The sequence below is a fragment of the Podarcis filfolensis genome (assembly GCF_964270895.1).
Source record: "Podarcis filfolensis genome assembly, chromosome: 12".
In the NCBI taxonomy this organism is placed as follows: Eukaryota; Metazoa; Chordata; class Lepidosauria; order Squamata; family Lacertidae; genus Podarcis; species Podarcis filfolensis.
In genome coordinates this window covers 34,095,664-34,119,677 of record NC_139614.1, presented here as the reverse complement: position 1 = coordinate 34,119,677, position 24,014 = coordinate 34,095,664, and the positions used below count along the sequence as shown (strand labels likewise).

General features: G+C 42.1%; 1 long non-coding RNA gene across 2 annotated transcripts; it reads right to left on the bottom strand.

Annotated features, from left to right (window-relative positions):
* Positions 1 to 584: 584 nt before the first annotated feature.
* LOC310745886 lies at positions 585 to 23,930 on the bottom strand. Of its 2 annotated transcripts, XR_014540427.1 has the most exons (4): positions 23,803 to 23,930; positions 21,146 to 21,181; positions 17,802 to 17,972; positions 585 to 688 (listed from the first exon to the last, which is right to left on the bottom strand). It is a non-coding gene; the product is annotated as an uncharacterized lncRNA (long non-coding RNA). The 2 variants fall into 2 exon arrangements; XR_014540428.1 differs by lacking the exon at positions 21,146 to 21,181.
* Positions 23,931 to 24,014: the final 84 nt, after the last annotated feature.

Here is a 24,014-nt window from a genome sequence, read left to right as displayed (position 1 = left end):
GCCTGTTTCATTCCTCTGCAAAGCAATTGCAATTATTTGTCATTTTAATATGACTTGGCAAGGGGATCCAAAAACACAGGGCCATTATTCATCAAAACGTATAGTTCCCCCCCCCTACTTGCATTAATATTACAATATCATTATTATTAACCTGACATTGTATGGGCTAGGTATAATGGCATCATGTAAAATAAAGACACACAAAAAAGGAATGGAGGGTTAAATTATTTTTCAACCACACTCATACTGCAAGGCAAAAAGCAATTTAAAAAACTGTTCCATTTCTGTTAAAAATGCTGCAATTTATTATCATTAGTGCTGGGCTACCTTTTACTGTGCTACTAATGGAAGCAGTATTTTTCCACAATTAATTGGGAATAGTAAAGCTGCGTTGCACAGCCATTCACATCATGCATAAAGCAGATAATATTAAGTATTGGATGTTTTACATTTCTGCCATCCAAAGCTTCTACCACAATGTGCTTTGAAAACAAAAACAGAAAAAAACAGCAAATTTATCCTTGAGTAGGTACTTCAACATTTCATTCTTTTGCAACCTGTCTGATGATGATGATGATTTTGTAAAGTCTTACAGGTAGGTTTTATTTTGGTTCTGGGCTGTTGATACTGGTGATGGGATGAAAAGTTCTCAAAAGTGAACTTATGGCCAGCTGGGGTTTGGAGATCACTGACAAAATAGAGATGATTTGTTTTACATTAAATTAAATTATATTATATTTAGAGGTCAAATTAAGCAGTAGCATCTTTAGTTAAAGCACACAAACACAAAAACATGCTCAAGACCTATCTATACTATAACACAGGCATGGAAAACCTGTGGTCCTCCAGATACTGTGGGACTCCACAGTATCCAATGGTGGAGGATGATGGGAGCAGCATTCCGGCAACCAATCCCTTATCCCTGCAATAACATAGATTGACTTTTACGCTACCTTGACTGTCATGGCTTTCACCAAAGAATTATGGGAACTTAATAGTGTCTAATCTCCACTAAAGATTCCCAGTCAGCACCCCATTCTCACGACCACAGATTGCCAGGGATCTTCTGGGAAGGGGGAATTACCTTAGACAAAGTTTAATTCTGCAGCTTGGTTATGCCCACAAACTTGGTTGGCAGAAGAAGTCCAGACATCTCCAGGGATGGCCCGAGACTGCCTATCGCTAAAACAGAGCAGCAAATGGCTCCTCCCTACCGTCGCGGTGCTTAGTGATGTTTGTATATGTTTCATACTTGTAAATCACTTTGACTCCTATTTTAGCTTTAAGCGGCATATAAAAGAATACTAATGAGTTGCATCCAATGCTAGCTCTACTCAAAGTAGACCTTTAGAAGCTGATGGATGTGACTAACTTTGGTTCATTAATTTCAATGTGTCTCCTCAGAGTAGGACTAGCATTGGATGCAACATCATATCATCTAAAGTTGTGTGGCAGTGAAGAAGAAGAAGAAGAAGAAGAAGAAGAGTTTGGATTTGATATCCCGCCTTTCACTCCCCTTCAGGAGTCTCAAAGCGGCTAACAATCTCCTTTCCCTTCCTCCCCCACAACAAACACTCTGTGAGGTAAGTGGGGCTGAGAGACTTCAAAGAAGTGTGACTGGCCCAAGGTCACCCAGCAGCTGCATGTGGAGGAGCGGAGACACGAACCCGGTTCCCCAGATTAGGTGACTACAGCTCTTAACCCCTACACCACACTGGCTCTCAATGCAGCAATAATACCTTAATCATTTGTTGCCCTTTCGTGACACCCAAAAGTAGCTGTCTGAGGTGATCACCCCAATCTGCCTAATGGTAGAGTTAAAACTGCCCATACTCTTTCTCAGGGAGACATGAAACCCCTTGGTTGAGGGTCTTTTACACCAACCAAGCCTTTCTTGGCCTATAATCAGAATGAATTCCAGTTCCTCATGTACTATGGTGTGAAAAGCTTCTCTCAGCAACAAACAGTGGGTCATTTTCAAGTTATTTTCCCCTCAAGTGTCAGTGTAATTATTTATTTCCAATGGAGTTGCAAGACTGGCAAAGCAGAAACAGAACGTGCTACTCAGAATCATCTCCCCAAATGAAGGTGCTGTGGCAAACAGCATCACACAACACCTCGCCAGATTGGACTCCCTGCATTTGACCTCTGACAGTCCTCTAGGAAGGTGAGAAAACGTTGTGTTGGGGCTTTTGCGCTGAGCAGCAAAGGCTAATAGAGCCTTGTGATTCTTCTCATGATGAAGACTGTTGTCCTCTGGGAGTTAAAACCAAATCAAGCATATTTCCCATAGGAGTTTTCCACACAATCCAAAGTCCAGCTCAAGAGCAAGCTATATAACAGTTTAGCTGACCTGCATACTCCCAAATCTCTGAGAGAGTAACCTGAACAAGTTTTACTATAATATTAAATCCATGAAGATTTGTTCTCATGCTACATCCTCCTCGCCCCCTAATTTCCCTGTGGTTTCTGCTCTCTGGCACTAAGGTATTTGTGATCTGAGTGTGTGGAACTGGGAATTCTCAGGCAATTCTCCTAATTCTTTTTCACTGCTGCTTATGGTTTAAAGTTGACTTAAGATCATGACTTGTTCCAAAGCTGGTAACTATAGTTTCCCAGTAAGGATGAAATGGTTAATTGGCGCATAGTGTGGCAAGCCACAAGTTGTGGCCTGGCACATTTTCTTTTGACCCCACAAACAAAACAAAGGCAGCACCAGGCAGCACATCACAGTGTTGAGCTGGGTGGGGAAATTACCCTTTCTGCTCTTCAAATCATCATGGGATGTCTCCAGACTGTCACTACTTTGCAGGAAGGAATAAGCGCACACTGGAGATTTAGGTTTCTGCAGTTAAAGTGGATTAAAGCCGTGGTTCCCAACCTATTGGGTATGGCAACCCAAAAGTTAAAATTTATTTGGCATGGTGACCCATCAATTTATTCCCACATGAATTTCGGCCTTAGGTACCATAAATACAGCCATCGATTTAGCACATTTCAACTGTGTTTGCTTATTTTATAACCATTACTTGATGCACCCAAGCAAAAGTTTATCTAATGTGGAATTGTTGAAATATTTATAGTACTTACAAAATTATTCAGTTTTGCTTCATCTGATCACAGGCTATTTTGAGTTCATTTCTAAAGTCTGCAACCTACCTGTACAGGCTTCGCAGCCCACTTGTAGATTAGGACCATCAGATTGGGAAATGCTGGATTAAAGTATTCTGTTGCCCTAGCGCAACAAATTCACTTAAACACACTCACATTTTGAAGTTAGGAAGGTGGTGGGGCAATGTACTGAAAAGTGTGGCATGAATGAGCAATTCATGGGAAGACATGTAAACAATCCAGGATGAATGTTCATTGTCATAAAACCAGCACACAAACAAATCTTGACTACAGTGGCGTAGCGTGGGGGGTGCAGGGGGGGCCGGCCGCACCAGGCGCAACATCTGGGGGTTAGGGTTAGGGGGCGCAAATCCACGGGTTAGGGGGCGCAAATTACTTGCCTTGCCCCGGGTGCTGACAACCCACGCTACGCCACTGCTTGACTATGCGCAACGAAGACTGAACTTAGTCTAACCACCATGTAAGCTTTAAGTAAGCAAATCAGGATAAACTGACGGTGTCTACACACATGCCTAAGACTGTGTATGGCCACACCTACCTTTTGCCCAGGCCCACCCCAGCATGTGGCGCTCGGAGGTGTTACAACAGAGCGATGCAGCTCTCTGCATAAAAAGAGTAAGCCATTCCCTACCCTTTAATAATTTTGTATTGATTTCAAGACAACAAAATGAAAGAACTTCAAGAAACCATACACAGTTGAATTTAGTTACAGATACAGGTTATAGAATACTTAGCACAAAGTCAGACCAGAGCACAGCAAATTTATTACATTATCTTAGCAGAATCATTACTAGTTTTGTGTGACTATTACGCATCAGCATAGCCCCTGCAAAGTGGGACTTGGGTATTGCATGGGCCTGAGAATTCTGAGTGCTTGTTAATAAAGGAAAATAAAAATAAAAACCACATCTCCTCAAGCTGTTCTTTCTGTGCTTCACCTCTCCCCACTAATCTGTGTTGTGTAAGATGTTCAGACAGGGCTATATCCTAAACATTATTGAACCATGGCTCTTTAGGTAGCGCTGTACATCATTTGCTTTGTTGAGCAATGACCATATGAGCCACCAGCAAAAATAAGACAATATTTTTATGCTTACCTCTTGGAATTAAGGTCACTTTCCAGTGATAACAGTGAAAGGGAAGGGTCAAGCAACAGGAGTTGACCCATTATTGATGAAATTGTGTCAAATACTAAGACCAAACCACATTTACTATTCTGCATTCCCACCACGCTTGAAAAAATATATATTCCAAACACCTTCTCCAGCACAAGGGGGATCATCCTTGAATTAGAAGCTTCCTCGTTTGATTGCTTATGCCACAAAGGCAAGAGCAAAGGAGCTACAATTGCAGCCAAGAGGTTTGGTCACACATCCCTTAAGTATCTGCTCATAAATTCATGTGTTTATCACAATCACAGTGTTTTGGTGTTCTCCTAGGCATGTAATGTGTGCAGTTGCTCAAAGGTACTACGTCAAGCACAAGCTTTTAACTCAATCTACCCACTTCCCCTTGCTATAGCAGGAACGTTGTACAGTGCAAGAGGGGAAAGTTTTCCTTTTAAAAAGAAATTGCCATTTCTTCCTAATACAAATCATGAAGCCAACAGAGGGCCTCCTTTCAATCCTCGCGAGTATACTTCGTTCGTCCTTGGAAAAAATATATCGAATGCAGCTTTCAAAGTGATTTATTATGTGTTATTGTTACAGTGTTCAATATTGTTCAATACCGAACTACTGTACTGATTACCACTCTCCACTCTGCTTTAGTTCTATCATGTGTTTTTATTTACCTCCTGAGGCCAAAAAACATTTTAATTGGTTTAGTGAAGCTTGAACTCTCTTTTATCAATGACAGGTTTCATCAGAAGGGAACTAAACCAGAAACTCTCTGCGTAGAGTTTTGCACCCCTCTCACCAAGCAGCGAAAAACTTCTTTTCGGGGTCAGTTTCTTGAGGACAAAAGATGGCACATGTGGCTGCTCCATACCACAAACCCTTTTATTTCTGAGGTGTTGCTGTTCTGCTATTTGTTTTAAATTGAATTGGCACTTTGTTCACATCAGCACCATCCATTTAAAGCAGTACCATGCCACTTTAAACAAGCATGGCTTTCCCCAAGGAATTCTGGGAGCTGTAGTTTGTCAAGGGTGTTGAAAAGTTCTCAGGAGACGCCTATCCCCCTCACACAGTTACAATTCCCATACTTCCTTGGCAAGTAACCTATTTTTTGTAACCTAACTTTCAGCAACCAGATGTTCTGGACTACAACTTCCATCAACCTCAGCCAATATGTGATGGGAGTTGTAGTCCTAAACATCTGGAGGGCACCATGTTGGGGAAGGCTATCTTAACCTTTGTGTCTAGATGGGTGAACTTTCTGTTCCTCGTTTTCAAATCTACATTTCCATATCAAGTTGTGACTATAAAAATAGTATCCATGAAGATTCACACATTTTCATGCAAATATCATCTAATAAATACATGTTCGTATGCAATTTTGCCTAACATACACATATTTGCAAAGCTATTTCTCCTAAAAAAAATTACATTGTTGTATATTGTTTTCACTAATAATGTTCTTTTAATGGAAACTTTGCCCCCAGTATTTTTATTTTTGTACACATAGGCTGGAGAACTGCATTGCAAAATTCGGAGAAGTATGATATTTCACAGGACAACTGTGTTTTGGTTCTCATATTGTTTGGGGAAGTACAGATTAGGTGGGTTTGCCTTTAAATGATAACTGAATTGAATTCCTCCTCCATCCTCACCTATGTGATTGTTGTTTTTATTGTCACGTACAGCAAGAAATGGCAGGAAAAAGTCATGAACTAAAAGCCATTTGAAACTTTCAAGTTTGATTGAAATTCAAGAAACATATGCTGTGTTTCTTAAAGTTTAGGGGTTTCTTTAAAACAACAGCAACACATGCTACCCTTGTTTCTATATAAACAGAAACCATTCTAGCAAACTCAAGATTTGCATTTTAGGCAAATCCTAAAAATCACAGCGTAATTAATGACATTGTTTTGACTTTCTATATAAAGTGAAGAGATATTATGCTGTGAATTAAAATGTATAATGGACAGTTTGGGGTGTTCCATGTTTGTGATATCTGCTGAACTGCAAAAAGTTGTTAAATTATTTCAACCCCTTTTTTCCACCCCACTGTCTCTTTTCTTTATTAGCAACAATAAATTCTTATCTTTTATCCTTTCTTTGTTTATAGGGTGAAAATGGCACATAATGCCCTTTTAAATGGATGTAAAGTTGGACAATGATGGAGTGTCTGGGTTGTGATTTAAATGCCTTTGCTCTGTGCTTTGTTGGTTTTCTTAGTTCCCAAGTGAGACGATAATGTTTTATAACTACTGTTTACTTCTGAATAAAATTAAATATAGAAGTATAAGCATGGGGTGGGAGTGGGATAACTTACCCAAACAATAAATTTGAAAGTTAAACTGTTTTGATCACATCTAAAATGAAAGAGGTTTAGCATCCTGCCCCAAACATTATACTGTAGCTTCTTGGATATGGACCAAGGCTAATTGATATGATGAAAGAAATTTACTTTTTTCAATCAGGGTCAGGTACTAATGTGGTACCCTCTCAATGCTGTGGATGGCAATTCCCATTAGCCCCAGCCAGCTAGAAAGGTGGGAGCACAGATATCTGAAGGACACCACATTGGATAACTCTAATCTAAGCTAATAATGTAGCAAGAGTCCTGCAGGATCAGGCCAGAGCCTATCTATTTGAGGAGCTTGTTCTCACAGTGGCCAACCAGATGCCTACAGACAGCCCACAAGAAGCAGCTCAGTGCAACAGCACTCTCTCTGCTTGTGATTCCCAGGAATGGGTTTACAAATGCATACTGACTCCGGCCCTGGAGGTAGAACGTAACCATGTAATATGTCGGTAAAGAATGTCTAAGTGCTATTTCTGAGCTGCTCTGGAACTGCTTATCATGCACAGTGTCCAAATTTCATCACAGCATGACCTAAAAACAAGCAGCATGGTATACAATGGCCTTGGCCCTGTAGACCTGAAGGAGTGTCTCCACCCCCGTCATTCAGCCCGGACACTGAGGTTCAGCTCCGAGGGCCTTCTGGCGAGAAGTGAAGTTACAAGGAACCAGACAGAGGGCCTTCTCGGTGGTGGCGCCCATCCTGTGGAAAACCCTCCCATCAGATGTCAAGGAAATAAACAACTATCTGACTTTTAGAAGACATCTGAAGGCAGCCTTGTATTGGGAAGTTTTCAAAGTCTGGTGTTTTGTTCTCGTTTTTATATTTTGCTGGAAGCCACCCAGAGTGGCTGGGGCAACGCAGTCGGATGGGCATCTTTTAAGTAATAAATTAGTAGTAGTAGTAGTAGTATAATATGCTGGCAGTTGCCTTCTGAGTCTCAGGCAGAAGTCTCTTCCATCACTGTCTTTTAGCTGGAGATGCCAAGGGTTGAGTTTAGAATCTTCTGTATGCAAAGTATTTGACCTGGTCAGTCACTTTGGCATATGAATCCATCTTTGGGATTGGACTGTTAGAATGGCACAAATGAAAACCGCAATAAAATATTGCAGCGTATCCTGTACTCCATCCTAAGGGTTGTAAGGAGCCATAGTTTTCCTTTCCACTCTGTGTTCATTGCATGTACCACTGCTTCCATTTTGCTGGCGCTCATCTGCCACCAAAAAAAACAAAAAACGGACACTGTTCAATCTGTGGCAAAATGGCATAGTTTACAAAGTTTATGTAATTAATTATGGAATGCATTGCTATTATGTTATTCCGCCCCATTCATTTGAATGCGAAGGAAATTAAATGCAAATGCAGGGGGGGAGAGAGAGACGTAATCAGTTACATATCATTTGCAGACTGAAAGCAGCAGCCACAGCGAATACAGATCGTATTCCCTGGATTGATTTTCATCCAAGACATGGGATGAATAAGCAAACATTGACAATTTCCACTCCCATTTCATTGGAATTCTCTGACATCCCTTCCTCCTCCTGTTTAGGATTCCAACCAGTCCTTCTCCCCAAGCAGAATATCCTATTTCCCCACTAAGAAGAAGAAGAAGAGTTTGGATTTGATATCCCGCTTTATCACTACCCGAAGGAGTCTCAAAGCGGCTAACAATCTCCTTTTCCCTTCCTCCCCCACAACAAACACTCTGTGAGGTGAGTGGGGCTGAGAGACTTCAGAGAAGTGTGACTAGCCCAAGGTCACCCAGCAGCTGCATGTGGAGGAGCGGAGACACGAACTCAGTTCACCAGATTACGAGTCCACTGCTCTTAACCACTACACCACACTGGCTAACTCCTGGTCTTCTTTTCCAACTAATTGTCAGTGTTCTGTGACGAGCATGCTCAACCCCTGTTGGGCTGCTGGGGAGAGGGCTGCCCCCCTGAATGTTTGTCCCCTCTCTCTCTCTCTCTCTCTCTCTCTCTCTCTCTCATTCTGGAATGCTCAGGTATCATCCAAGCATGGTGGCTCCTCTTCTCAGTGGCCCCATTTGGGTTCTACTCCTGTTGACGCTCACTACCAATGCTCAGTATTAGCAAGAACATTTTTGTGCTAGAAGAGACAGGATAGATGTGGAGGTTTCCCCACCCCCAGCCCAGATCTTAATTGGAGTTTACAGGGAAGTAGCATTAAAATCTATGTTCAGAGTATGCTAATACACTGTTAAGAATTCTTCCTTGCCTCTAATTTCAGAGAGGAAGAGGAGTTTGCAGTTCAGACCCATCCTCTCTATTTTATACTCAAGGCGGAATAGTATGACTCCTTAGGTCAAAATAACAATATCTGCTGCTATACACTTCACTGCCATTGAGCCTCATGCTATTCAATAGAATGCATTTCAGCTCCAGCTATTTCCTGTCACCCAATGGAGTATGTGAATGTCAGGCTCTTTCTCATCAAGTCTCCAAAGAATGGCTAGGACATCTCAGGACAAGCTTTGCCATAATGTCTCTGCATCACCTATTCACTCTCTTCCTTTTGTATCGTCATAATAACAGACTTGCAGAGCTCTTCTGGCAGTTGGGAGCACGGGGTGGCGCATACCGGCCCTTTTGCTATATACCTTATATCTCACTTGCCGACAATTTTCTCGAGGGAAAAATATATATATTAGGATGAAATTTCTCTCGGCTGTCCTCAAACCAATCTCCTTTTCGAAGTGGAATTGGTGCCGCCGTATCTTTTATTGGATCAACTGGTCCTTGAAAGATCAGAAAGCATTTGAGTCACTGAAACGTTCATAAGATTAAAATGTATCGCAGCGGATGGATTGCAGGTTACAGTCCCAGGTGGCTTTCACAAGCTGAATTCTGGCATCATTCCTTCTGTTTATGAGGTTCAGTCTGTGAGTGCCATTGTGTATGTAGCCAGGCCTGGTGCCAGCAGCCGGCCAGGTCAGATACGGGCCTAGTGTCCCAGGGGCTCAGAGTGAACCTTCATTGACCCAAACTGGCTGTGGCACCACTCCCTGCTGAGGTGAGGCTGAGGTCTGCAGTGTGTGTGTGTGTGTGTGTGTGTGTGTGCGTGTGTGTGTGTGTGTGTGTGTTAGAGATAGGGGGCATCAATGGCACTGTGCTGAGGGGCCCCTGGAATCTGGTACTAGCCCTGTATGAAGCCAAAACTGGACATGATGAAGGTATCGGAAGCCTGGGGAAACCTCAAGGTGGACAGGATTTTAAAAAGGAGGGGATGAGGGATGTGAACCCCCAAAATAGCTCGATGAGGACTAAGCTCTTGGAGGTGAGGGAGAAATAAAACCAGTCAGGGTGGGGACATGGAATGAAGTGGAATCCTGGAGCAGCAGCACTTCATTCTGCAACATTTTATTGCAGCTCCCACTTGTGGCTCACCAATTTATTTGTGGCCACACTAGGTGAGGTCCTTCTAGTTCACAGATTATAGGTTTAAAGGAAACAAAAGCCCAAGAAAAACAACGGAATATGTATTAATTGCCACTAACTCCCAAGTTTTTGTTTTTTTCCAATATTGCCTATCGCGTAACCCGGTTTCCACAGTAAGCCCAACACAGCCAGTGCAAAAACAATTATGAGACCCAGAAAATAAAAAATGGCACAGCATTATACTCAATATTTATAAACTACATCAATGCAAATGCAGAAAGAAAAACACAAATGATATAAATCAGAAGACAGGACCCTGGTAGACAAAAATCTGTTTGGTCAGCTCAGTCTTTTTGAATTCAGTCTGTTTTTTTCCATTGTCCTTGGAGAGAGTAGTAACATTCAACTGCTGGTTCTTCCTGTGCTTTTCTGGCAAATAAAGGGGTGTTTTTTCCCACGCAGCTGCTTTTGTCGTGGTATTACTGCGGATCTTACTCATATACTCACTATATGAGTTCTTGAAGCTCTACTAGTTTGTCCCACAGAGATTAATAAGCAAGGATACAAAATACCACATATTACATTAATAGATTGACAGTTAGTAAAACTATTCAGTATAGGTTTCCTAAACTGTAAGTTCCCTACCATTCTTATTCATCCTAAGGATGGTAGGATATTTGTCCTCAGTAGTTTTACAAATGGAGCAGAGCAGCAGAACTTGAAGAATGAATATTAGCAAGCGCAAGAGTAAGATTCACACTAATTCCACGGAGGCCCCATTAGCTACATATTTTTTTAGAACATCAACATACTCCAGCAGAATTGTATGCTTTTGTTGTCATAGAGCAGATTCATATGTGGTGGCTCACTGTTTGTGAAATGCTTTCCCAAAGGAGGCTCGCTTGGTACCTTTGTAACATACAATAGTACCTCAGGTAACAGACACTTCAGGTTACAGATTCTGCTAACCCAGAAATAGTACCTCGGGTTAAGAACTTTACCTCAGGATGAGAACAGAAATTGTGCGGCGGAGGCAGCTGGAGGCCCCATTAGCTAAAGTGGTACCTCAGGTTAAAAACAGTTTCAGGTTAAGAATGGACCTCCAGAATGAATTAAGTTCTTAATCCAAGGTACCACTGTATCTTCAGATGTTAACCAGTCTATGGCCTTTTAAAGTATGGTGGGGGTGTTGTCTTTAAAAAAACAAAAACCAACAACTTCTGTTATACAGTATTATGTATTTTGTATTTTGTGTTGTAAACAGCCTTGTGGTCTCTTGATGTCTCATTTCAAAGGGCAAGACCCACATTCAATAAGCATGAAGTTCATTGAATGTTCCCTTTAAATTCTGTAAGTCCTAATGGATTCAATGTCAAGTTTGAGTTAATTTCATACCTGTAACATCTGCTGATAATTAATCACCTTCGAAGGCATTATCATAGCCATTATAAATTAGGTTTTCAGAAAGTTGTGTTTATTCCGTCTTTTTTTTTCTGGGAGAAGTTTATGTGCAGAAGTTGAGTGAAATATTGGATGGTTCATATTGGGAAAGTGCAACAGATAGATGATAGATAGATAGATAGATAGATAGATAGATAGATGATAGATAGATAGATAGATAGATAGATAGATAGATAGATAGATGATAGATAGATAGATACTGTGTTGGATATATAATAATAAGTTGTACTTACAGTTAAATAATTTGTCAAGGTAAAAGCAGCTGCATGGGGGAGACGAGCTTTATTTGCCAGAAAAGCACAAGAACTGGAATGCCTCTTCCAGAGTTTAAGGTTATCACTCTCTCCTACTGAGAGAGGAAACTGAGGAGAAGGACTACTGAGGAAACAGACTAAATTGAAGAAGACTGAGCAGTCAAAATGATTTTTTTTTTCTACTGGTGTGTCATCTTCTGATTTGTATTATTCATTTTTTATTTCTGTAGTTTATGGTTTATACATATTTATTGAGCATAATACCATGCCATTTTTATATTTTCTAATTGCTCTTGCATTGGCTTCTAGGGACCCCAATTGTTATTGTTCTTTATCCCAACACAACCAGCGACTTTTCAATCGGCACTTATTTGGGCATGTCCACTAGACACTAAAATTGGGCTCTGTGGTTTGTCATCTTTAATAAGATATAAGCTTTTGAATTCTAAACTTTCAATCCTGGCAAGACTCTTCTTTCAAAGTCAGGGATGCTGTGGAAAAGCATAGCTGAGCTGCTGAGTGTTTGAAACTTTCAAAGCCAGGTCTTTCAAAGCCAGAAATGCTGTGCTGAATATTTCTCCTTCTCTCTCTCTCTCTCTCTCTCTCTCTCTCTCTCTCTCTCTCTCTCACACACACACACACACACACACACACACACACACACACTGTAAATTTATGGGAAATTACATTCAAAAATGGTGAAAGAGGAAAGAACATTTCAGGGAAATTCTCACGGACAAGGTTCAGGGTTACTGTTCTGCTCACCTTACTTTCAAGGTGGCCAAAGGCTCTTTGTGGGTGCCCTTTCCTTTATTCTGCAAATCGACTCTCCAGTGCTCTGCACTGTGCAGCCTCCCTGGATGCTGATGTTTCCTTAAAAAAGCCTCAGTGACACCCTTACCTTGGCTTTCTGTAAGAACAGGAAGGTTGGGATGCCCCTCTTTAAATAAATCAGTGAGAGAGGGTTTTTTTGGTTTTGTTTTTTGAAAGATAAAAACTAGGACTTTCATTAAAAACAAAATCAGTGACTGCACAGTAGGGGCTCAATAAGGGACCTCCTTTGATTCTCATGCTTCAGTTAAAGCTCATGGGATGATGTCAATAGTTAACTTCTCCCATGGAGCTTTTTCAGGTCAGGAAGTTGAGGCAGCTAAGGAGGCTGCAGAGATGCTTAATTGAAAGGAATGTGCACATGAGCTACAGCCACCTCACAATGATAAGGTAAGCTCACCCCACCCCAAATGATATGAATTTTTAAAGTGCGCTGGGTATGGATAATTTTAATGAAAATGGGAGCAGAAATTGCCTATGTTTTCTTATTCATCCCATGTCCAGAAAGCAAATGAATCCAGAAATCAATATTTGTTACTGCTGTTGCTTTCAGTTTGTAAATGATATGTAATGATTATGTGTCTCTCCCCCCCAAAAAAAATTTATGTTGTGTTTCCTTTGCATTGAAATGAATGGGATGGAATAACATAATGACAGTGATTAATTAAATAAGTTACATGATTTCCCCATGGTGGACAGCAAAATGAATAGCATAGTTTGTGGCAGAAGATGACCTGCAGTCGAACAGAAACAGGGCCATATGCACTGAATTCAGGGAGGAATAGGAAACTGTGCTTTTATACATGCCTAGCCCCAAGCAAGGAGCAGAATAATGGAACCCTCTTTCGCTGCAGAAGAAAACTTTTGAGAAATTAGAGGACAAATTCTGGCACATCACCATGTTCAACTAGCGTAAGCTAGCATCTCACACTGGTACTTAAATTCTTATTTGTTCCCTTGTTCCACATAGAATCTTGCTCGGGTTTAGCAAATTAAACAGCTCTGATGCTCACACTATGTTAAGAACTACAGTGCCCTCTTGTGGGCAGAAACATGTGATGGAATGATTCTTAAGCGAACAAAAGCCCATTTCCAAATTACCGTTTTTAAAACAATGGGAGTGCTCAAGGTCACTACTGCACCTGACAATGCATTGCAGAGGCTGGGTTCAGAAATCTCAGGGTGTGAAGGTAAAAGAGGTGGCCACCTTGCTGCAACTAAGCAGATCTGTGTCTCTTCAGTGACTGGGAACCGTGTGTGTGTGTGTGTGTGTCACCTTGGGCTCCACCACAGAAGAAAGGCAGGACAGAAATTCAAGAAAATAAATAAATAAAATCTACCACTAAGCTCCTGCAAAGAATCCAGGATTGGGCCCGACTCCTTTTGAGGCAATGTAATGAACAAACTCTTCCAATGCTACACAATCACAGCAGCAACCTCTTGGGCACTCCCATAATTTTGGAGGGTAACCACACTTGCTAAGGGAATGGCCACAACTCAGTTATTTTTATTTCACAAGATTTATGTACCATTTGGGTTGTAATGAAACTTCCCAGGTAGGGCTGGGAAATCCCTGCCTCAAATTCTGGAGGTTTGCTGCCTGTCAATGTTGGACAATGCTGAGCTCAATGGACCAATGATCTGACTAAGCATACGGCAGGTTCCTATGTTCCTAAGTTCCACTGCACTCGTGCAACCTCTGTATGGCATATATTATAGATACAGCTGGCAAAACCATTGCTGTTACATACTTTGGCCAAAAGCAAGTTAACTTGGGGTACATAGTAGTTATATATTGACCTACAAAGCTTTTGTCAATCTGCTCCCACTTTGCTGAAAGTCCTCCAAGACCAAATATCCCAATCAGCTACATGATCACCTATGACAGCTTCACGTTATTCCATTTTGATTGCATATATTCTAATAAATACAGGCAGTGACATTAAGGGAGGCCCATGCTCTCAGGGGTACAGCACCTGCATGGCATTTTTTAAAAGATCCTAGCTTCAATTGCTGAGTAAAGCTGGGAAAGATTTGTGCCACACCCTACTTTCTCCATGTGAATCCAGGCTTGAAATTCTGGTCATTCCTGGGTAAGAAATTCAGCTGCATGTGTGAACCAGCTCTTCAGTGAGATCAGCGCAAGAGGACAAATGTACACTTATTGTGCTGGGGTCAGCACTGTTTTGTGCTGGTGCACTGGCAAATTCTGAAGTGCAGAAACTCACAGTGACAGCTTCCATTGCCAAGGACAGTCCAAAATGTAGGCAGCAGTGCTGATCTGCTGTCTCCCATCGTCTCTGACCACTGACTATGTTGGTCCTGGACTGATGGAAGCTAGAATCTGACAGTATCCAGAGGTTAGAGAAAGCAGGCATGTGCTTGTTCTTACACACATGTTGCATAACCTGGGGGTTTTGTCAGCAAATTCTAACAATGCTCATGCAGTATTTGTTAAGTAAACCATATCATACATGACTTGATTCTTTTAAAGAGCTGAAGATAAATGAACAAACGAAACATGCACCAGTTGATTCTCACTTCCTGGCAACATTAATAAGTTTGTATCTTTCAAAACTGTTTCCTGTTGCCACTGACTATCGGTTATTGGCTATGTAAATAAATATGGATTTTGTCACAGTCATTATGCTGATGAGGCAGAACACACAGTGCTTTCCCTCCCACCAAAATCAATGGCAACGTTCCAATTGATTCTATGAGGTCAGGATTGCACACAACAATTCTTGACATACTTGGCAACTTAAAAGTTTTATATTTCTCTGTTACTTGTGAGAACGTATATTTCTGATTTTCCACTGCGGGTCACGACAGTCTTACCTTGGAAGTTGAACGGAATCCGTTCCAGAAGTCTGTTTGACTTCCAAAATGTTTGAAAACCAAATCGCGGCTTCTGATTGGCTGCAGGAAGCTCCTGCAGGCAATCAGAAGCTGCGGAAGCCCCGTCGGACGTTTGGCTTCCAAAAATTGTTTGCAAACCGGAACAGTCACTACCAGGTTTGCGACGTTCAGGAGCCAAAACATTTGGGAACTAAGCTGTTCGAAAACCAAGGTACGACTGCATTTCTTTATTTCTCTCTCTCCCCCCCCCCTTTTAAAAAAAAACATTTAAGAAGATAAAAAGATCCTGCTGAATCAGGCCAGTGGCACATCAAATCCAGCATCCTGTTGTCACAGAGGTATAGAATTAGAATGTAACTATCACTTGTATAACACCAGATATGCCCACCACAATGAATAATGAGAAGCAGTAGTGGACAGTGGGGTGGCTGAGAGACACTTACCTAACCTCCCAGCAGATGAGTCACTACTGCTTACAAGGGAAGGGAAGGGTGAGGCAGCAGAGAAGGCAGCATGCTGCAAACGCATAGGCAGGAATACTGGATTGGTTCTGCTGGTGCGTTTGCACCATACCCACCTTGCCCCTCTCAGTAACCAGCGGCGACTCACCTGCCAAGAGGCCAGGTAAATGCATCTGCCCCACGACTTCATCCACTGCTGATGAAAAGGTAGGTGGGTGAATACCCATCATTAAGGAAACTATGTTTCTCTTATTCCTCACCCTTGTGTGCATTGACGTAATAGAAGAATGAAGAAGAGGGAAGTTCTAGGATCCCACCACCCGCCAAGCTAGAGCAATGACATCATCTGCTGCATTGCCAGGGCAATTGACAGACCCTCCTGTCTCTAGCAAGTGGATGAGGTAATAACAAAGCTTTCAAGTTTTACTGTTTGATTGTGTCAGAATGACTATGGAACAATTCAGGAAATGAGGCTGGATATTTTTTCTTGTTGAGTTTCATGCTGGAAGCTTAAATGGCAGCACTTCTTTGAGAATGTTCCTGATTGGAAGCTAATGATTGAATTTCAGCCGGCTGAAGGTCTTTTGCTAAAGCACGCTGTGTTTTGCAAGCTGAACCTCAGCAGTCAGAAACGAGCAATGCTGAGTTCAATGGGACTTCCTCCAAGGAAACAGCACACAGGATTGCATGATCCTACTAAATTATGAGTATTGTGCTAGATCAAGTAGTTTTCAATCTGTGGTGCATATCCATCCACTGACAGCATTTTAATGCCTAGTTCAGAATGAGTACAAACATCAAAATGTGCCTCTGGGCTAAAATACATTGTCAGAATTTAGCGTAAGAGCAATTTTAAAAAAAAGCCTGTTGGCAATTAGAATCAGGAGCTTCCATAGAAACAGAACTATAAATCATTTTACTTTCCATTCCCTCTAGATAAAAGATGATTACCACTAATACAAGCTGCAGGAGAAATCAATAGGATGTTTTATATCCCCAGTAGGTCATAAACTTACTATAATTAAGAATGGTGTATGGGTTAGCTCTTTGCATCTTCCTGTCCTCCCAGCTATTCATAGTGTTATGGGTTTGCAGGGGGCAAGGATCCCTTAAAATTCCTGGGTTCTCCCTATAATTCCTGAAGTTAGTAAATATGAAGTCAAACAAGCTTCCTCAGGAGCTGGGCTTAGAAAGATGCCACCCAAGAACAGAGACACGTGATGGCTGAGCCATCACCATGACACAAGGTGAGACAAGCCATCAGACAAGAAAGGGGGAGGCTGCCAAGATTACAGGAAAAATGTGAGATCTTTCACAAGATACTTTATACATTATCGGGGATTTTGGTGGGTGTGGGATCAAACCTATCCATTCTTAAGGAAATCAGCCCTGAGTGCTCACTGGAAGGACAGATCCTGAAGCTGAGGCTACAGTACTTTGGCCACCTCATGAGAAGAGAAGACTCCCTGGAAAAGACCCTGATGTTGGGAAAGATGGAGGGCACAAGGAGAAGGGGACGACAGAGGACGAGAGGGTTGGACATTGTTCTCGAAGCTACCAGCAGGAGTTTGACCAAACTGCGGGAAGCAATGGAAGACAGGAGTGCCTGGCGTGCTCTGGTCCATGGGGTCACGAAGAGTCAGACACGACTAAACGACTAAACAACAACAACAGGACTGAATTTACTTAATCACTGTGTGTGGTGCTTTCCCCCCTCCCCTTCCCATTTTAACATTACTCCATAGCTCTCTAGCTCCCCAAGATGCCTGAGCTTCCTGATCTGCAGAACTTCTATGGGAAGACTTACTTTTGCTTCGTATCTTCTCCTGTCTTTTAATCAAATTGTGGGAATCCGGGGAGGGTGACTACCTATTGCCTGAGATCAGTGCACTGGCTGATTTTGTTTTTAAGGGAAGATCTTCCATTTACTCCTTACCTCTTTCTGCAATTATTTCTTCTAAATGGGTGAAGGGTTGTTGTTGTTGTTGTTTTACAATCAATGCCCAACCCAGGCACCTGGTAGGCAGAATCGCGCTTTCGGCATTTACAGGAATTGGTTTGTCAAGGACATAATGCAGTTTGCAGGAAGCATGGGAACCTGGGAAGTCTGCGGAGTGCAAACAACTGAGTAATATTTGTAGGATGAATGAGGTGAGACTCACAAGCACCTCTTAGCCACTTCAAAAGTAAGCTGAAGACAGCACAAACCTTACTTCCCCACCCATGATAATTTCTCTTCCCTTTTATCATTTTCAAATGCAATTTCCTTTCTTGTTATGCGATGGGGAATGGTAGAGGGGGTAAATGCAGGATTCTTATTTCTGGGCACAAAATATTAGGTAGTGCATTTCTAGCTCCCAGCTAAAATTGTGGATATCTGCACAAAGCCTTGGACAGCTCAGGACACACTTCTGACTGTTATTCCTCTGCATTCTAACCAAAGTTCCATTTCTTTTGCTTTTGCATTCTGCGTGGGTCCGTTATTCAACCTAGTAAATTGCTCACCCTCGGTTGTCACTGAAGCTATGCACTGACCTGATCGGTCTTGAGATCTTTCCACAATAAATTCCCCGCTGCTCTCCCTAGCCAATATATGGGCTGATTGCTCCATTTGGCACACATTTCCTGGGCTGGTCTCTTGCTCCCAGATTAATTATTTCCTCTTTGTCTATACTGAACTCGACTTGCCGTATACAAGCTATCTACATGAAAGAAAAAAAAGCTTTATGAAAGCTTATTATATTCCTCTCCCCCCCCCCCATTATTGTCTCAACATCCATATTTAAGATTGCCTGCAAGTTGTTGCTGTTTTAAATCTGTTTGCAAACCATTAATATCAGGGTGGCTCAACCATGAAACTACTTTCGAGCTGAATCAAATAATAAACACATGTTCACAACTAGCAGGGCTGTCAAGAGAATACCCTGGGCTTGGTGTACTATATATATGGATTGGGCCCTCTGCATCCCTCCACGAAGCCACCACCGTCTGTTTACAAGAACCCCTGCTTATGTACATATTGTTGCATGCCAGCCCAGTCACTGAGCAGTGAGAGATTCCAGAGTTTGTGTTTCCTTCGGAATGAGAGACAGCAGATACCATGGTGTCTTTATGATATAGGTTTATTTGTGCATATATACAACCTGGAAGCGTTCAAAGTATTAAGCAAGAAGAAGGCCTTGCTTCTTCCATAGGTCATGCCTACAACCAGAAATATGCCAAGGAGGGAATGTGAACCTCAGGCTGAGCAAGTCATTATTAAATGCAAATCATAGAAATATAGAATTGTAGGGTTGGAAGCAACTGCATTGGGTCATCTAGTCCAACCCCCTGCAAGGCAGGAATCTCAACCAGATCATACATGATAGGTGGCCATCCAACCTCCAAGGAAGGAGAGTCCTCCACCTGTTGTGGGAGCCTGTTCCACTGTCAAACAGACTCTAATTGTCAGAAAGTCCTACCTGATGTTTATGTAGCTTTTATACAATGTTACTGATTGATTGATTGATTGATTGTAGTTATATCCCACCTCTCCTTCAAGGAGCTTAAGGTGGCATACATACTTCTCTTCCTCTTCCATTTTATCCTTACAACCACCCTGAGACGTAGGGTAGGCTGAGTGTAAGTGACTGGTCCAAGGTCACTCAAGTATGCTTCATGGCTGAGAAGAGATTTGAACCATAGTATCTCATGTCCTATAGAACCATAGTATCCCAGTAGTGATATATGGAAGTGAGAGCTGGACCATAAAGAAGGCTGATCACCGAAGAATTGATGCTTTTGAATTATGGTGCTGGAGGAGACTCTTGAGAGTCCCATGGACTGCAAGAAGATCAAACCTCTCCATTCTGAAGGAAATCAGCCCTGAGTGCTCACTGGAAGGACAGATCGTGAAGCTGAGGCTCCAATACTTTGGCCACCTCATGAGAAGAGAAGACTCCCTGGAAAAGATCCTGATGTTGGGAAAGATGAAGGGCACAAGGAGAAGGGGACGACAGAGGACGAGATGGTTGGACAGTGTTCTCGAAGCTACCAGCCCGAGTTTGACCAAACTGTGGGAGGCAGTGGAAGACAGAAGTGCCTGGCGTGCTCTGGTCCATGGGGTCACGAAGAGTCGGACACGACTAAACGACTAAACAACAACAATCTCAGGTGCTAGTCCAACAATCTAGCTGCTACCCCAATACTACCTCTAAGGAACTCACAGTGGTGATTCAGCAGTAAGCTTCTGAAATAGATTACGCTGATAGTGAGTTACTCAAAGTCTAGTGAGCTATGCCAGCAATTTATAGACTGTGTCCCTTATTTCAAAAAAGGAAGCAAAACTTGAGAAAACAGAAGCCATCATTTTAAGGACAAGCTATTCTAGGTAGAAACCCACTTCTCCTTCAAGTGGCTTCAATTTAATTAACTCGGAGTTAATCTTGATTTTAAAATCTTATCCGGGTTCTGCAAGACTGCAGTGAAGAGCTACCGTGAGCAAATGCAGTAGAGTATTTGATGCACCAGCCATATAAGATATTGACTGATATAAAGCAGCAGCTAATGGACCCAAACCAAAATCAAAGGCCAGAGGAAGTGCAGAGAATATTCATGAAATAGGTCCTACACAGGAACTCCGATAGTTGGAAGAGCAGCATTGACACCTGGTGTTAGATAAGCAGTATTGCTTTGAAAATTAAAGGGCTTTTAAAAAGGACACTGGCTAGTTCCAAGCCAGGGATGGCTTGAGACATTATGGCACCCCCTCTCAATCAGGGAAAAGGGGTAAGCGAAGATCAACATCAGGAACACAGGGGGAATAAAGATCTACACTGGGATCTGCTGCCCCTGTGGATTCTGCTGCCTGAGGCAGTCCCCTCATCTTGCCTCATGGAAGGGTGTTGTAGGGTTGGCCCTGTTCCAAGCACTAAGTGGAAAACACTGTTGCTACTCTCACATACCTCAAGCAGTCCTCATTCTTGAAGCTATATTGTCAGAAAAGGCCAACCAGAATGATCATTGGGGAGAACAACTACCCTATGGGAAAAAGTTACAGCCTGTGGGGCTTTTTAGATTGTGGCGGTGGAGTTGGGCAAGTAAGGGGACACTGTATCGAATTATGCATTCTTAATCCATAATTACCTGGTTGCTAGTTGTGAGTCATTCCAAGAGAAGACTGGCAAGATGCCCCAAAGAAGGAATATTTATACTAAATTTTCCTTTGAAGAATATAAATCCACAATCCATTCCTAAACTTAATTGCTAACTACCACAATTACAAGTGGAAAACAAACTTACAGTAAATTATAGCAGGATGGTTTTTCTACAGGATGTCTGGATGCATAAAAGAAAAATAATAAATTCCACTATTAGAATAACATTCGTTCAATCTTTTGGACATGGAAACATGTCTGGTGTGCAACTGGGCATGCTAAAAGTTGTCAGTTAAAGATTCTGATGCAGATTGCTGTCTCCGTGAAAACAAACCTTCCTGCCTAATTGGGAGCAATTAGCATTTTTTAAACACATGTAGTTTATGGATTTGTTGTAAGTGTGGCTTATTGCTTGCAATAGATGTAGTCCATTCAAGGTTTTAGGGCTTTACAATAAGCTTAAAAGTGTTATGGTTTATGATGGGAGACAAAGTCATGCTGTTTTAAGATAGAAGGTGAGGGAATCAGAAGATCAGTGTGTGAATATGGCCTGTGTTGCCTCTCATGATGAGGGAATCTCATAGAAAACATGATGCCTTCATTCCCCATGCAATAGGCTCAGCTGGGCTACATTAGGTTGAGGGAAATTATTAATAGGAGTATCAAATATGGGGTCTGATCCATTACCACAACATAGGCAGGTTGCACAGAAGTGCAAGTATTTGCCACAAGCTAATTCTGCTTTTTTGCAGGGATCAGATATACCTCTACCTGCCCCACACCTGATGCCACATACGCCATCAGGTGTGGGGCAGGTGGGGGTAATAGTCTTGTGGGCCAAATGAGGAGGCCTAGACGGGCAGAGGTTCCCTACCCCTGTCCAATTCCATGCCAGATTTTTTTTTTAAAGGGAAAGAATGAATTGCGTTGGTAGAACTTTCCATCATCTCCATTTACGTGTGTGTAGTCTACTACAGTTTGTGAATTTTCATCATTTCTATCTATGATTCCCCTCAGGGCAGCTGAGAAAAGAAATAGCAGTATCTATATCTTGAGTTATCAATAAATGGGAAAATATGGTCCACTGAGCTTACAGTAGTCACACTTGAACTATCGATGACTGAAGAGAAATTCCAGTGTGGAACTGCTGAATTATACTTCTCAAGAAGTTCAGTTTTTTCACCTGTGACCTGAACTGAGATAAAAGAACAGCCCCCCCCCCCAACCTCTGCAGGTATTAATTAGGTTGCCAACACCAGGATGTTTGTGTTGTCTTCAATGCTGCTTTGTGAATGGTCTCTCTATTGATTTGATTTTTCGTATAATCATCAGAGTCTGTATTATTATTATGCATTTCATTTTCCTCCAACGTCAGTGCTAAGAATCCTCTGCTGTCAAAAGTATACTGCTCTACCTTGGATAACATGTCATATATCTGATGAAGTGGGCTCCAGTTCATAACAGCTTCTCCCATTATAAATTTGCTAGTCTTTTAAAAGGGCCACAAACTGTGTTTTTGTTGCTACAGATGAAAATGGTTACCCCACTGGAAATTGTTTCCTATTTCTCTTTCTTTCCATCAGGCCCAGTTTTCTACTGCTGGCACTTTTCCGCTACTATTTTACAAACACACACACATGTGATACCCTTTCAAGTACTTTGGTGCTCAAATGGCGATCAAGCAGAAAAAGGGATGTTACATAAGCTCAAGAAAGGCCTCATTCTTAGGGCTGAACTGGATTAGATGCTGAGAAATGCACAATGAGACTCCTGATGGCTCACTTACAGCAATTTAGACTATCATGCGACCCACCCCCACACCCGAGGCAAGGAGCTAAGTAACTACAGTCATACCTCAGGTTATGAACGCCGCGGGTTGCGTGTTTTCGAGTAGTGGACCGTGCCGAACCCGGAAGTACTGGAACGGGTTATTTCTGGGTTTCGGCGCTCACGCATGCGCAGAAACACAAAATGACATCACACGCATGCACAGAAGTACTGAATCGCGTCACACGCATGCGCAGCACTTCAAGCTGCGAATTGTGAACATGCTTCCCGCATGGATCACGTTCGCAACCTGAGGTATGACTGTATGCAACTTTTAGAAGACATCTGAAGGCAGCCCTGTATAGGGACGCTTTTTAATTTTTAATGTTTTATTATGTTTTCATATAGGTTAGAAGCAACCAAAAGTGGCCAGGGCAACCCAGTCAGATGGATAAATAATAAAAATTGCTCTTGATGATGATAAATAGGATGTCCCTATTTTCACCTAAGAAATGTTGGAGGGTATGCATTATGTACCACCCACCTGTCAAAAACTCCTTTGCTCAGAACTTCCTGTGGGGAACTTGGCCCCAAAGCTGATCTACCGGCATTGAACTTGTGCACCCAATTGCTTTTTCTTTCTTTACATTATTGGATCGTAACTGGTATAGTTACAGGTAGGTAGCCGTGTTGGTCTGCCATAGTCGAAACAAAATTTAAAAATTCCTTCCAGTAGCACCTTAGAGACCAACTAAGTTTGTTATTGGTACGAGCTTTCGTGTGCATGCACTGAACGAGCTTTTTTCGTGCATGCACACGAAAGCTTATACCAATAACAAATTTAGTTGGTCTCTAAGGTGCTACTGGAAGGAATTTTTTAAAATTTTGTTTCGTAATTGGTATATTATGGGTTGTGTTGACTTAATATGCTCTTCATCCTCCTTTTCTAAATTCTATTCTGCAATATTTTAAAACCTCCAAAACTAAAAAAATAGAAATCTAACCCGCGTGCACGACGACTCTTCCCATTTTTACCTAGACACTCGCGCACAGAGCATTCATACAGGAAGCGAGAGCCGGGCGGGACTCTCCCACTTTGAAACGAACCCTTCTTTGTACCCACCCTATGAATGAGCATCTCGCCCTTCCTCCAGCTCCGCCCGCCCGCCCGCCCGCCCGCCGTGGATTGGCCCGCCTACATGCCTGTCGCGCAGCTCAGTCGAATCACAGCCAGTCCTGTTGTTGAT